General features: G+C 42.5%; 1 long non-coding RNA gene and 2 pseudogenes across 1 annotated transcript; 2 read left to right on the top strand and 1 right to left on the bottom strand.

Annotated features, from left to right (window-relative positions):
• Nucleotides 1–1890: 1890 nt before the first annotated feature.
• LOC120322617 lies at nt 1891–2875 on the top strand (annotated as a pseudogene).
• Nucleotides 2876–3111: 236 nt separating this feature from the next.
• On the bottom strand, nt 3112–4588 carry LOC120322615. The gene is made up of 2 exons (XR_005562423.1): nt 4319–4588; nt 3112–4204 (listed from the first exon to the last, which is right to left on the bottom strand). It is a non-coding gene; the product is annotated as an uncharacterized LOC120322615 (long non-coding RNA).
• Nucleotides 4589–9604: 5016 nt separating this feature from the next.
• On the top strand, nt 9605–10703 carry LOC113997055 (annotated as a pseudogene).
• Nucleotides 10704–15386: the final 4683 nt, after the last annotated feature.

Below are 15386 nucleotides of genomic sequence, written 5' to 3'. Positions count from 1 at the left end.
CCTAACCTTAACCATTCCTTTTACCCCTATTCTACTCCCCCTTCTATCTAAAAACTACCAGAACTCCCCATCTACTATTATACATACTGTTAAAACTTCCTTTATAATCAGTTTAATTCCTATAATCCTTTCCATCTATTCTAACATGGAAAACACTACTTTCTATTGGGAATGAAAATTCATTACAAACTTTAAAATTCCCCTTAACCTTAAAATAGATCAATACTCCTTAATATTTTTCCCCATTGCACTATTCGTAACATGAGCTATTCTACCATTTGCAACATGATACATAGCTTCAGAACCTTACACCACAAAATTCTCTCTTTACCTCCTAATCTTTCTTATCGCTATACTCATCCTAATCATCGCTAACAACCTATTTCTTCTATTTATCGGCTGAGAAGGAGTTGGAATTATATCCCTCCTCCTAATTGGATGATGACATGGCCGAGCAGAAGCCAATACCGCTGCACTTCAAGCCGTACTTTATAACCGTATTGGAGACATTGGATTAATTCTCCCCATAGCATGACTAGCATCTTCTACTAATACCTGAGAGATTCAGCAATCATTCTCCTTAAATCAAACACCCCTTCTCCCTCTCATAGGGCTTATTCTAGCAGCTACAGGAAAATCTGCCCAATTTGGCCTCCACCCGTGGCTCCCAGCCGCTATAGAAGGACCAACTCCTGTATCTGCCCTACTTCATTCCAGCACAATCGTAGTCGCCGGAATCTTCCTTCTTATTCGCACTCACCACATATTATGTAGCAATCAAATCGCCTTAACTATGTGCCTTTGTATGGGTGCCTTATCCACATTATTTGCCGCTACATGCGCTCTTACCCAAAACGACATCAAAAAAATTATTGCTTTCTCTACATCCAGCCAATTAGGTCTCATAATAGTTACTATTGGCCTAAACCTACCTCAACTGGCCTTCTTACACATCTCCACCCATGCCTTCTTCAAAGCCATACTCTTCCTCTGCTCCGGGTCTATCATCCATAGTCTTCATGGTGAACAGGATATTCGAAAAATAGGAGGACTTCAGAAATTACTTCCCACAACTACCTCATGCCTTACAATCGGAAATCTAGCTCTCATAGGAACACCATTCCTAGCAGGGTTCTACTCAAAATACCTTATTATTGAAAACCTCAACACTTCATACCTAAACACTTGGGCACTCCTTCTAACCCTCGTAGCTACATCCTTTACCGCAACATATAGCCTACGTATAACCCTACTAGTACAAACTGATTACACCCGGGTCCTTCCCATTACCCCCATCAATGAAAACAATCCAGCAGTTACAAACCCAATCACCCGTCTTGCTCTTGGAAGTATCACAGCTGGATTATTAATCACCTCTTACATCTCCCCTGTAAAAACCCCTCCCATGACCATACCACTGACTTCAAAAACCGCAGCCATTATTGTCACAATATTAGGTATTATCCTAGCCCTAGAACTATCAAAACTCACACATTCCTTCACCACCCCTAAGCAAAATATGACTATAAACTTCTCAAACACCCTAGGGTATTTTAACCCAATCATACATCGCCTTAGCTCCTCTAAGCTACTACGCAACGGCCAAAACATTGCATCCCACTTAATTGACTTATCCTGATATAAGAAAATAGGCCCAGAGGGACTGGCAACCCTTCAACTCAAAACATCCAAAATCCTAACTATTTCCACTCTGGACTAATCAAAACCTATTTAGGATCCTTCGCCCTATCTATCTTAATTATAATTCTATTTACACAGAACTAAGAATTAATGGCCCCTAAATTACGAAAACATCATCCTCTTCTAAAAATAATCAATAACTCCCTAATTGACCTCCCAACACCATCAAACATTTCCGCCTGATGAAACTTTGGATCTCTTCTAGGTATTTGCCTAATAATCCAAATCATCACCGGCCTCTTATTAGCAATACACTACACCGCAGACCTCACCCTAGCATTTACATCCGTTGCCCATACATGCCGAAACGTTCAATTCGGCTGACTCATCCGTAACCTTCACGCAAACGGTGCTTCCTTCTTCTTCATATGCATTTACCTCCACATTGGACGAGGATTCTACTATGGTTCCTACTTATATAAAGAAACCTGAAACACAGGACTTATTCTTCTGCTTACTTTAATAGCAACTGCCTTTGTAGGGTATGTCCTTCCATGAGGCCAAATATCATTCTGAGGTGCCACAGTAATTACTAACCTATTCTAAGCTATCCCTTACATTGGCCAAACACTTGTAGAATGGGCTTGAGGTGGATTTTCAGTTGACAATCCTACACTCACCCGATTCTTTGCTCTTCACTTCCTCCTCCCATTCTTAATTGCCGGCCTCACCTTCATTCATCTAACTTTTTTACACGAAACAGGCTCAAACAACCCCCTAGGCATCCATTCAGATTGTGATAAAATCCCATTCCACCCCTACTTCTCAGTAAAAGATATTCTAGGCCTTTTATTCCTTTTCATCCCACTAATAACACTTGCTATATTCTCCCCTAACCTTTTAGGAGACCCAGAAAATTTTACTCCTGCAAATCCATTAGTTACACCTCCTCATATTAAACCCGAATGATATTTCCTATTTGCATCTGCTATTCTACGATCAATCCCCAACAAACTAGGAGGAGTCCTAGCCCTCGCTGCCTCCGTCCTAATTCTATTTTTAACCCCATTTCTCCACATGTCAAAACAACGAACACTAACCTTCCGACCTCTTTCTCAACTCCTATTTTGAATCTTAGTGACAAACCTCCTAATCCTCACATGAATTGGTAGTCAACCGGTTGAACATCCATTTATCATCATTGGACAACTTGCCTCAGCTACTTACTTCACAATTCTTCTTATTCTATTCCCCATTACCAGTCTCCTAGAAAATAAGATACTTAACCTCTAACTACTCTAATAGTTTATAAAAAACATTGGTCTTGTAAACCAAAGATTGAAGGTCACCCCCTTCTTAGAGTTTTCTAAAAATATTCAAGCACCCCAACTTTCTAATCAATACGACCATCAAGGTGAGGGGCCCCCCCCTCCCCCCCATACCCTATGGTATGTACTACTTTGCATTACATTCTCCACCACATTAGACATAACATCCATGTAGGAAAATCGGGTACACCATTATTGCAAAACCAACCAAATTTTCATGCTTTCTCCCATACACCCCAAACCAAGACATAAACATACCTAGGCACATTTCTACTTAACCCCATACCATGTCATGTTCTAGGAATAATTCCGCTAAACGAACTAAAACCTAAACTCGTTAATTTTCGCATAAATTCCTTTACAATACGAGGAACGTCACAGGACCTAGAATCCCCCGTTCAGGACCCCTCACCACTTAACCTTGCTCTACGCGCTGACCAAGAAGTGCTGGGTTATTTATTAATCGTACCCCTCACGAGAAACCAGCAACCCGGCGTTAGTAATGTTTATCATGTCCAGCTTCAGGTGTATTCTTTCTTCTGCCCCTAAAAACCCGCTCTCATAACTTGCTCTTTGTCGCCTCTGGTTCCTCGGTCAGGGCCATAACTTGCTTAATTTTCCTAAACTTGCGCTCCGTTACTAATGGTTGGGGATGCTTGGCCAACTCGGACCCCGTGATCGCGGCATTTTCTCTTTTCTAAACTTTTGGTTTTTTTTTTTGGGGTAGATCTCAATAAGCCCTTCAGAGTGCTCCGCCAGTGGGCTACCATATATGGTGGACGTGTGCGCCTTATGGTCGGCGAGCGGTTTTCTCACTTTCGCGTGTAAATTAATGATATGGTATGCAGGATGCTACTCGGTCTCATGCTGTTGCACTGATTCACCGTCAGGCGCTATTGGCTTGGCTCTTCAATTACGTCTCTCATCAAGTTGCCGTTTAATTAATGCACGCAAGACATGATTTTTCTCATTTTTTCTTGTCAATTTTGCAAAAAAATCACAAAAATTTTGTCATTTTTGCAATGATCTAGGGACCTTTCCGCTTTTCATCATTAATTTTTGTTTTAAAAATTTTTTACAAAAACTTTAAATTTTACAAACATTCCATTCCCCTAATTTACCAATTAACTAAGTTTGCATCATCAATTCGTTAAAATTTTTTATCCAACTAAACTCACCCCACTATTTTCCTTTCATCATTCGTTTGTTCATTCGTTCATTATACACAAACTCACCTCACTATTTTCCTTTCATCATTCGTTTGTTCATTCGTCATTATTTATACACAAACTCACCCCACTATTTTCTTCATCATTCGTTGTTCATTCGTTCAATCCACACAAACTCACCCCACTATTTTCCTTTCATCATTCGTTTGTTCATTCGTTCATTATACACAAACTCACCCCACTATTTTCCTTTCATCATTCGTTTGTTCATTCGGTCATTATACACAAACTCACCCCACTATTTTCCTTTCATCATTCGTTTGTTCATTCGTTCATTATACACAAACTCACCCCACTATTTTCCTTTCATCATTCGTTTGTTCATTCGTTCATTATACACAAACTCACCCCACTATTTTCTTTTCATCATTCGTTTGTTCATTCGTTCTTTATACACAAACTCACCCCACTATTTTCCTCCCACTCATCTATCTACTTAACTAATTATCCTAATCACCTACCCTCCCTCTTTCAACCTCATTACCCCAACCACCACCTCACCTACATACTCCTCCAATGATTAACCCCAAATCTTCCCTCCCCTCTCAGAAAAAAAGGAATTAAACCTTTATCACCAACTCCCAAAGCTGGTATTTTCATTAAACTATTTCCTGAACCTCCTCCCCCCTAACCTGCCCGAATTGCCCCCCGGGACAACCCTCGCACAAGCTCTAGCACAACAAACAACGTTAACAACAGACCCCAACCTGCAACTAAAAATTGTCCCACCCCCCAAGAATAAAACATAGCCGCACCCTCAAAATCTAAACGAACAAACGAAACACCTCCACTATCCACCGTACCCAACCCTAATCACCGTAACTCGGATAACCCTATAATAAATGCCCCTCCCCCCACCGCTAAAACTAACCCAACACCATACCCCACAACCCGCCAATCCCCCCAAGTCTCAGGAAACGGATCTGCTGCTAATGAAACTGAATATACAAAAACCACTAACATTCCGCCCAAATATACCAAGAACAATACTAACGACACGAAAGACACCCCTAAACTCATCAACCATCCACACCCCACAATAGCCGCCAACACTAGTCCCACTACTGCATAATAAGGAGAAGGATTAGAAGCAACTGCTAACCCCCCCAAAACAAAACTAACACTTAAAAAAAGTATAAAATACGTCATAACAATTCCTGCTTGGCCTCTATCCAAGACCTTTGGCCTGAAAAACCACCTTTGTAATTTCAACTACAAGAACATACAACCTTAACAAACTCATCTGCTCCATACAACCAATCAAACTCCTCCTCACACCTCCAACTCCCCAATCAACATATTTTTGTTATCCATTAAATCCCCTCCCACGACCAAAAATCCACTAACCAAGCCAATCTCAAACCTACATTTACCAGTTCCACAACTAAAACGTAAACCCCAATAACAACCACTAAACCCAAAATAACTTAGGTTCTTGTAGCTTACAATAAAGCATAACACTGACGATGTTAAGACGGCTATTACACATACCCAAGGACAAAAAAGACTTAGTCCTAACCTTACAGTTAGTTCTTGCCAAATATATACATGCAAGTATCCGCATTCCATTGAAAATGCCCTCAATACCTTAAAAAGACAGCAGGAGCAGGCATCAGGCACACCATCCAGATTGTAGCCCAAAACGCCTTGCCTAGCCACACCCCCACGGGTACTCAGCAGTAATTAATATTAAGCAATAAGTGTAAACTTGACTTAGTTAACGCAACTTATCAGGGTTGGTAAATCTTGTGCCAGCCACCGCGGTCACACAAGAAACCCAAATTAACTTTATACGGCGTAAAGAGTGGTTTTTCATTATCACTTAAACTAAGGCTGAAATGCAACCAAGCTGTTATAAGCATAAGATGCATCTAATACTTCCATAAAATGACCTTCGCTCTATGACCAACAAAACTCCACGAAAGCCAGGACACAAACTGGGATTAGATACCCCACTATGCCTGGCCCTAAATCCTGATGCTTTTGCCACTTAAGCATCCGCCTGAGAACTACGAGCACAAACGCTTAAAACTCTAAGGACTTGGCGGTGCTCCAAACCCACCTAGAGGAGCCTGTTCTATAATCGATAACCCACGATACATCCACCCATCCCTAGCCAAATCAGCCTATATACCGCCGTCGTCAGCCCACCCCTAAACTGAGGGTACAGCAGTGAGCACAATAGCAACCCCCCCGCTAGTAAGACAGGTCGAGGTATAGCCTATGAGATGGTAGAAATGGGCTACATTTTCTAACATAGAAAACCTTACGACAAGAAGTGTGAAATCACTCCTAAAGGCGGATTTAGCAGTAAAGCAGGATAATGATGCCTCCTTTAAACTGGCTCTGAAGCACGTACATACCGCCCGTCACCCTCCTCACAAGCTATGCCTAATTTTATTCATAATGACTTCTAAAGCTAGAGATGAGGCAAGTCGTAACAAGGTAATTGTACCGGAAGGTGCACTTAGTCTATCAAGACGTAGCTATAATTAAAGCATTCAGCTTACACCTGAAAGATATCTGTTTGTACCAGATCGCCTTGAAGCCTAGCTCTAGCTCTTTTACCAAATTGTATTAACTAAATCATGCCGCCCACTAAATCAAAGCATTCTCTCATGCAACCTAGTATAGGCGATAGAAAGGTCAACTCAAGACGCGATAGAGATTATGTACCGTAAGGGAAAAATGAAATAGCAATGACAAGCCAAGCATTAAACAGCAAAGACTAATCCGTGTACCTTTTGCATCATGATTTAGCAAGAATTTCCCAAGCAAAACGTCAATTTAAGCTTGCCCCCCCGAAACCCAAGCGAGCTACTTACGAGCAGCTATTCACTGAGCAAACCCGTCTCTGTTGCAAAAGAGTGGGATGACTCGTTAGTAGGGGTGAAAAGCCAACCGAGCTGGGTGATAGCTGGTTGCCTATGAAACGAATCTTAGTTCTCTCTTAATTCACCCCCTCGGACCACACTCAGCCTTCATGAGACGAATTAAGGGTTATTTAAAGGAGGTACAGCTCCTTTAAAAAAGAATACACTCTCCCCCAGCGGATAAATTAAATTTTATCTTCATTGTGGGCCTTCAAGCAGCCATCATTAAAGAGTGCGTCAAAGCTCAACACCTAAAAATCCAAACCTTCTTATGACTCCCTCATCCCCAATAGGCCAACTTATAATAAAAAAGAGAATTAATGCTAAAATAAGTAACTAGGGACTCCCTCTATGGCGCAAGCTTACATTATCTCATTATTAACAAACCACAGGATATCTTCTAACCCTAACAAGGCCCTATATCCAAGATTCTGTTAACCCACCTACGGAGCGCCTCTCAAAGATGATTAAAATCTGTAAAAGTAACTAGGCAAATCCAAGGCCCGACTGTTTACCAAAAACATAGCCTTTAGCTAAACCAAGTATTAAAGGTGAAACCTGCCCAGTGACAATACGTTCAACGGCCGCGGTATCCTAACCGTGCAAAAGTAGCGCAATCAATTGTCCCATAAATTGGGACCTGTATGAATGGCTTAACGAGGTCTTAGCTGTCTCCTACAGATAATCAGTGAAATTGATCTTCCCGTGCAAAGGCAGGAATAACTTCATAAGACAAGAAGACCCTGTGGAACTTTAAAATCTGCTACCACCCTCCATAAACAATAACCCTCCACAGGACTCACTCCCCTAGGATTTTATTGGTATGCATTTTTTGGTTGGGGCGACCTTGGAGATACACTCAACCTCCAAAAACCAGACAACCCATCTTGACCAAGAACTACTCATCAACGTACTAATAGTAACCAGACCCAATACAATTGATTAATGAACCTAGCTACCCCAGGGATAACAGCGCAATCTCCTTCAAGAGCCCACATCGACAAGGAGGTTTCCGACCTCGATGTTGGATCAGGACATCCTAGTGGTGCAACCGCTACCAAGGGTTCGTTTGTTCAACGATTAATAGTCCTACGTGATCTGAGTTCAGACCGGAGCAATCCAGGTCGGTTTCTATCTATGCTATAACTCCTTCTAGTACGAAAGGACCGAAGAAGTAAGGCCTCTGCCACAAGCACGCCTTCGCACCCAGTAATGAACCCAACTGAATTACTCAGAGCTCTACCATATACCTCTTCCTAGAAAAGGACCGCTAGCGTGGCAGAGCTTGGTAAATGCAGACGGCTTAAGCCCTTTACCCAGAGGTTCAAATCCTCTCCCTAGCTCCACATTAAACATATGGTAGTTCACTCTGCTCTGACTTACCTCATCATATCATTATCCTAGGCTCTATCCATCCTCATCGCCGTAGCATTTCTTACCCTAGTTGAACGTAAAGTCTTAAGTTATATACAAGCTCGAAAAGGACCCAACATTGTAGGGCCATTTGGTCTCCTACAGCCCATAGCAGATGGGGTAAAACTATTTATCAAAGAACCAATCCGTCCATCGACTTCATCCCCCTATTTATTTATAGCTACTCCTCTCCTAGCCCTTCTCCTAGCAATTACAATCTGAGTACCCCTCCCTCTACCCTTTCCCCTCTCTGACCTAAACCTGGGAATACTTTTCCTCCTAGCCCTATCCAGCCTAGCAGTTTACTCAATCCTATGATCAGGATGAGCTTCCAACTCAAAATATGCCCTACTTGGCGCCCTCCGAGCAGTCGCACAAACCATTTCCTACGAAGTCACCCTGGCTATTATTCTCCTATCTGTAATTATTCTAAGCGGTAACTACACCCTTAACACCCTTGCTACAACTCAAGAACCCCTTTACCTCATTTTCTCCTCCTGACCTTTAGCAATAATATGGTACATCTCCTCACTTGCTGAAACAAATCGTGCCCCATTTGACCTCACCGAGGGGGAATCTGAACTAGTTTCGGGATTTAATGTAGAATATGCCGCAGGCCCATTCGCCTTATTCTTTCTCGCTGAGTATGCCAATATTATACTAATAAATGCACTCACAACCATTTTATTCCTAAATCCTACCTCACTTAACCTCCCTCAAGAGCTCTTCCCTTTGACTCTAGCCACAAAAACCCTTCTCCTTTCCGCAGGCTTCTTATGAATCCGAGCCTCCTACCCTCGATTCCGCTATGATCAACTCATACATTTACTCTGAAAAAACTTCTTACCCCTAACCCTAGCCTTATGCCTATGGCACACCAGCCTCCCCATCTCGTATGCAGGCTTACCCCCCTACCTAAGGCACCTCAAGGAAATGTGCCTGAACCTACAAGGGTCACTATGATAAAGTGAACATAGAGGTACACCAATCCTCTCATTTCCTAGACTTAGAAAAGTAGGAATCGAACCTACACTAAAGGAATCAAAATCCTCCATCCTCCCTCTATATTATTCTCTAGTAAGGTCAGCTAATTAAGCTATCGGGCCCATACCCCGAAAATGATGGTTCAAACCCTTCCCCTACTAATGAATCCTCAAGCCAAATTAATCTCCACAATAAGCTTACTCCTGGGGACCTCTATTACAATTTCAAGCAACCATTGAATAACAGCATGAGTCGGTTTAGAACTTAATACTCTAGCTATTCTCCCCTTAATCTCTAAAAACCACCACCCACGAGCCATTGAAGCCTCTACTAAGTATTTTCTAACCCAAGCAACCGCATCCACACTGCTCTTATTTTCCAGCATGACCAACGCATGATTTTCTGGCCAATGGGATATCACCCAACTAACCCATCCCATATCATGCATATTATTAACAATTGCACTTTCTATCAAACTAGGCTTAGTCCCATTCCACTTCTGATTTCCAGAAGTCCTTCAAGGTTCTTCCATAACAACATGCCTCCTACTGGCCACAATCATAAAATTTCCACCCATTACCTTATTTTATCTTACCTCCCCATCACTTGACTCTACCCTCCTATCCCTAATAGCTATCGCTTCAGCAGCCCTAGGAGGTTGAATAGGACTTCATCAGACACAAACTCGTAAAGTCTTGGCTTTCTCATCCATCGCTCATCTTGGATGAATAACTATTATTCTCAACTATAACCCCAATCTGACCTTAATTACCTTCTATCTCTACACTATCACAACTTCCGCTAGCTTCTTCATTCTTAACACAACCAACACCTTTAAATTATCCACCGTGATAACCACATGAACTAAGATCCCCTCATTATCTACAATTTTTATACTCACCCTCCTCTCCCTCGCAGGTCTCCCTCCTCTGACAGGATTCCTACCTAACTGATTAATTATTCAAGAACTGACTAAACAAGAATTGACTATAACAGCCACAACTATTGCCTTACTCTCCTTACTCGGACTTTTCTTCTACCTACGCCTAGCCTACTGTGCAACCATCACACTACCCCCAAACTCCACTAACTATATAAAACAATGGCCAACTAACAAACCAACCAACCCCCTAACCACAACCTTCACTACTCTATCAATTTTACTCCTACCACTATCCCCCATAATATTCACAATCCCCTAGGAACTTAGGTTATTCAAACCAAAGGCCTTCAAAGCCTTAGATAAGGGTTAATCCCCCTTAGTTCCTGCTAAGATCCACAGGATATTAACCTGTATCTACTGAATGCAACTCAGATGCTTTAACTAAGCTAGAACCTCTTCCTAGACAGATGGGCCTTGATCCCATAAAACTTTAGTTAACAGCTAAATGCCCTAACCAACAGGCTTATGCCTACCAGATTCCGGCGCATATCTAATGCACATCAATGAGCTTGCAACTCAACATGAACTTCACTACAGAATCGATAAGAAGAGGAATCAAACCTCTGTAAAAAGGACTACAGCCTAACGCTTCAACACTCAGCCATCTTACCTCTGACTTTCATCAACCGTTGATTATTCTCCACCAATCACAAAGATATCGGCACACTCTACCTTATTTTTGGTGCATGAGCTGGTATAATCGGCACAGCCCTAAGCCTTCTTATTCGAGCAGAATTAGGACAACCGGGAACCCTTTTAGGTGACGACCAAATCTATAATGTAATCGTCACCGCCCATGCCTTTGTTATAATTTTCTTCATAGTAATACCCATTATAATCGGAGGGTTTGGCAATTGACTAGTTCCATTAATAATTGGTGCCCCCGATATAGCATTCCCTCGAATAAATAATATAAGCTTCTGACTTCTTTCCCCATCCTTTCTCCTACTCCTAGCATCCTCTACAGTAGAAGCCGGGGCTGGAACAGGATGAACAGTATACCCACCCCTAGCTGGAAATCTAGCCCACGCAGGCGCATCAGTAGACCTCGCCATCTTCTCTCTTCACCTAGCAGGTGTCTCTTCTATTCTCGGAGCACTCAACTTTATCACTACGGCAATTAATATAAAACCACCTGCCCTTTCACAATACCAAACCCCCTTATTCGTTTGATCCGTCTTAATTACTGCAGTATTACTTCTCCTCTCTCTACCAGTCCTCGCCGCTGGCATGACAATACTCCTAACAGACCGTAACCTAAACACCACATTCTTCGACCCTGCAGGAGGCGGAGACCCAATTTTATACCAACACTTATTCTGGTTTTTCGGCCATCCAGAAGTCTACATTCTTATCTTACCAGGATTCGGAATTATCTCCCATGTCGTCGCCTACTACGCTGGAAAAAAAGAACCTTTTGGCTACATAGGCATAGTCTGAGCCATACTATCCATTGGCTTCCTAGGCTTCATTGTATGAGCTCATCACATATTCACAGTTGGAATAGACGTAGACACCCGAGCCTACTTTACATCCGACACCATAATTATTGCAATTCCTACTGGCATTAAAGTCTTCAGCTGACTCGCTACTCTGCACGGCGGAACAATTAAATGAACCCCACCTATACTATGAGCCCTAGGCTTTATCTTCCTTTTCACCATTGGTGGACTAACAGGCATCGTTCTCGCCAACTCCTCTCTAGACATTGCTTTACATGACACATATTATGTAGTTGCACACTTCCACTATGTCCTATCCATAGGAGCCGTATTTGCCATTTTAGCTGGCTTTACACATTGATTCCCTCTCTTCACAGGCTATACCCTTCACACTACATGAGCCAAAGCCCACTTTGGAGTAATATTCTTTGGAGTTAACCTAACATTCTTTCCACAACATTTCCTAGGCCTTGCTGGCATACCACGACGATACTCAGATTACCCAGATGCTTACACCCTATGAAATACCTTATCCTCCATCGGCTCTCTCATCTCCATAGTTGCCGTGATTATACTAATATTTCTTATCTGAGAAGCCCTTGCATCCAAACGTAAAGTAGTACAGCCAGAACTTACTTCCACAAACATTGAATGAATTCACGGCTGCCCTCCCCCCTACCATACCTTCGAAGAACCAGCTTTTGTTCAAGTACAAGAAAGGAAGGAGTCGAACCCTCACACGCTGGTTTCAAGCCAACCGCATCAAACCACTCATGCTTCTTTCTTATGGGTTGTTAGTAAAACCATTACATAGTCTTGTCAAGACTAAATCACAGGTGAAAACCCAGTACATCCCATCTCCCCAACTATGGCCAATCACTCTCAACTTGGTTTTCAAGACGCCTCATCCCCTATTATAGAAGAACTTATTGAATTTCACGACCACGCCCTAATAGTCGCACTAGCCATTTGTAGCCTAGGCCTATACCTCCTAGCTCTTATACTCATAGAAAAACTATCCTCTAATACTGTCGATGCACAAGAAGTAGAACTTGTCTGAACAATTTTACCCGCCATCGTCCTAATCATGCTAGCCCTCCCATCCCTTCAAATCCTCTACATAATAGATGAAATCGCCGAGCCTGACCTTACTCTTAAAGCTATCGGCCATCAATGATATTGATCCTACGAGTATACAGATTTTAAAGACCTATCTTTTGACTCTTACATATTACCAACTGTAGACTTACCCCTTGGCCATTTCCGTCTCCTAGAAGTTGACAACCGCATCGTTATTCCAATAGAATCCCCAATTCGAATCATTGTCCCAGCTGACGATGTCCTCCACTCCTGAGCTGTTCCTAGCCTTGGTGTAAAAACCGATGCAATTCCAGGACGACTGAATCAAACTTCTTTTATCACACCCCGTCCTGGAATCTTCTATGGTCAATGCTCAGAAATCTGTGGAGCTAACCACAGCTTCATACCCATCGTAGTAGAATCAGCCCCTCTAGCAGACTTCGAAAACTGATCTTCACTTCTAACATCCTAATCGTTAAGAAGCTATGAACCAGCACTAGCCCTTTAAGCTAGAGAAAGAGGACTACTCACCCTCCTTAACGACATGCCCCAATTAAACCCAGCACCCTGACTCTTCATTATGCTTGCTTCATGATTCACCTTCTCCCTCCTCCTTCAACCTAAACTCTTACAATTTACTCCAACTAACCCGCCCTCTAACAAAACACTACCCACTATAAAAACCCACCCCTGAAACTGACCATGAACCTAAGCTTCCTTGATCAATTCATAAGCCCAACACTCCTCGGAATCCCCCTTATCCTCATCTCACTGTTATTCCCTACTCTCCTACTTCCATCTCCTAGCAGTCGATGAGTCACAAACCGTCTTCCAACTCTTCAACTCTGATTCTTCCACCTAATCACAAAACAACTAATATCCCCATTAAACAAGAAAGGCCACAAATGGGCTCTAATTTTATCATCACTCATAACTATACTGCTAATAATTAACCTATTAGGCCTCCTACCCTATACATTCACACCTACTACTCAATTATCAATACACCTAGCCCTCGCCTTTCCTTTATGATTCGCCACCCTACTAACGGGCCTACGAAACCAACCTTCAGCTTCTCTAGGTCACCTCCTACCAGACGGTACCCCTACGCCCCTAATCCCTGCCCTCATTATAATTGAAACAACAAGCCTCCTCATTCGCCCCGTAGCCTTGGGAGTCCGCCTCACAGCTAACCTCACAGCGGGACATCTACTCATTCAACTCATTTCAACAGCTACTGCCGTCCTCCTCCCCATTATACCCACCGTATCCTTCCTAACTATAGTTATTCTTCTCCTCTTAACAATTCTAGAAGTAGCCGTAGCAACAATCCAAGCCTATGTCTTTGTTCTCCTATTAAGCCTTTACTTACAAGAAAACATTTAACCCCTAATGACACACCAAGCCCACTCCTTCCACATAGTAGACCCAAGCCCTTGACCCATTTCCGGAGCAGCAGCTGCTCTCCTTACTACCTCCGGATTGGCCATATGATTTCATCACAATTCCCTATTACTCTTACTTCTAGGCCTACTTTCCATAATTCTAGTAATAATCCAATGATGACGTGATATCGTACGAGAAAGCACATTCCAAGGCCACCACACCCTTACAGTCCAAACGGGCTTACGCTACGGAATAATTTTATTCATTACATCTGAAGCCTTCTTCTTCCTAGGATTTTTCTGAGCATTCTTCCACTCCAGCCTAGTCCCTACCCCAGAACTTGGAGGGCAATGACCCCCTATGGGACTCAAACCCCTCAATCCAATAGAAGTTCCCCTACTTAATACTGCCATTCTCCTGGCCTCAGGAGTTACCGTCACATGAGCCCACCACAGCATTACAGAGGGTAATCGAAACCAAGCTACTCAGGCCCTACTTATAACGGTCTTACTGGGATTTTACTTTCCTGCACTTCAAGCAATAGAATATTATGAAGCCCCATTCTCAATTGCCGATGGAGTTTATGGATCTACCTTCTTCGTGGCTACAGGATTCCACGGCCTCCATGTAATCATCGGATCATCCTTCCTCCTAATCTGCCTCCTCCGTCTCATCAAATACCACTTTACACCCAACCACAACTTTGGCTTTGAAGCAGCGGCTTGATACTGACATTTTGTTGATATTATCTGACTATTCCTCTACATAACAATCTACTGATGAGGATCTTGCCCTTCTAGTATATTTATTACCATTGACTTCCAATCTCTAAAATCTGGATAAAAGCCAGAGAAAGGCAATTAACATAATCCTCTTTATATTTATAATCTCTCTATCACTATGTATTATTCTAACCTCATTGAACCTTTGACTGGCTCAAATCAACCCAGATTCAGAAAAACTATCCCCATACGAATGTGGCTTTGACCCGCTAGGCTCCGCCCGCCTCCCCTTTTCAATCCGATTCTTCCTTGTTGCACTCCTATTTCTCTTGTTCGACCTGGAAA

This window comes from Pipra filicauda, unplaced genomic scaffold (assembly GCF_003945595.2).
Source record: "Pipra filicauda isolate LSUMZ 115617 unplaced genomic scaffold, ASM394559v2 scaffold1375_size31252_pilon, whole genome shotgun sequence".
Classification (NCBI taxonomy): Eukaryota; Metazoa; Chordata; class Aves; order Passeriformes; family Pipridae; genus Pipra; species Pipra filicauda.
This window is presented reverse-complemented; position numbering and strand designations above follow the sequence as displayed.